General features: G+C 16.8%; 1 non-coding gene across 1 annotated transcript; it reads right to left on the bottom strand.

Annotated features, from left to right (window-relative positions):
* Positions 1–414: 414 nt before the first annotated feature.
* Positions 415–569, bottom strand: LOC123303882. The gene has a single exon (XR_006535955.1). It is a non-coding gene; the product is annotated as a 5.8S ribosomal RNA (ribosomal RNA).
* Between the last annotated feature and the right edge of the window lie 345 nt (positions 570–914).

The raw sequence follows: 914 nt of genomic DNA, 5'->3' as shown, positions 1-914 counted from the left end.
ATTCCATAACAAAATATTAATATATAATATTTTTGTTTATTCTTCTTTATTTAATATTTTAAAAATATATTATTAATATCATTTATTATTAATATTATTATTAACATAAAGTTTTATAATATTATATATAAATGATAAAAAATAATATTGATATATTAATTTAAAAATGTCGACAAATAATAAAAAATATATAAATTTTAAATGCTATTAAAAACATTTTATATTTATTTTTTTCTTATATTTGGCGTAAAACATTCATATATAAATAATTTTACATTTCTTTTATAAAAATTTTATTTATCAATTTAATTAAATATGAAAAAATAAATTTTCTTTTTTAATTATTGATAAATTTCTTTTTCATAAAAAAAATTTTATGTAAAATAATCTTTTATTATATTAATATAATGTATACGACCCTCAGCCAGATGTGGTCCGGGAACAGTATCCAAGGACCGCAATGTGCGTTCGAAATGTCAATGTTCATGTGTCCTGCAGTTCACAAGTTGACGCGCAATTAGCTGCGTTCTTCATCGACCCACGAGCCAAGTGATCCACCGTCCAGGGTAATCTTTTTAAATTTTAAATGTAAGTATTATTATTAATAATAATCTTTATTTTTTATATTAAAAATAAAGATTATTAATTTATATATCTTTATAAATTCTTTTAAAATAAAAAAATTTTTCTAGAATATAAATTATATATTTTATTTTAAATATATATATATAAATTAAAGATATTATGGTATTAATAAATATATACATAACATTTTTGATATTTTTGTTAGTGCTAGCTAGATATAATAATTAATATTTGGTATATTTTATAGAAATGTATTTATTTTTTTTTTATAAATTATTTTCTACATAAAAATATATATAATATTAATATGGTACAAAACAAATGGGTTT

Source organism: Chrysoperla carnea, assembly GCF_905475395.1.
Source record: "Chrysoperla carnea chromosome X unlocalized genomic scaffold, inChrCarn1.1 SUPER_X_unloc_151, whole genome shotgun sequence".
NCBI lineage: Eukaryota > Metazoa > Arthropoda > Insecta > Neuroptera > Chrysopidae > Chrysoperla > Chrysoperla carnea.
Note: the sequence above shows the minus strand (reverse complement) of the source record. Positions and strands in the feature narration are given on the sequence as shown.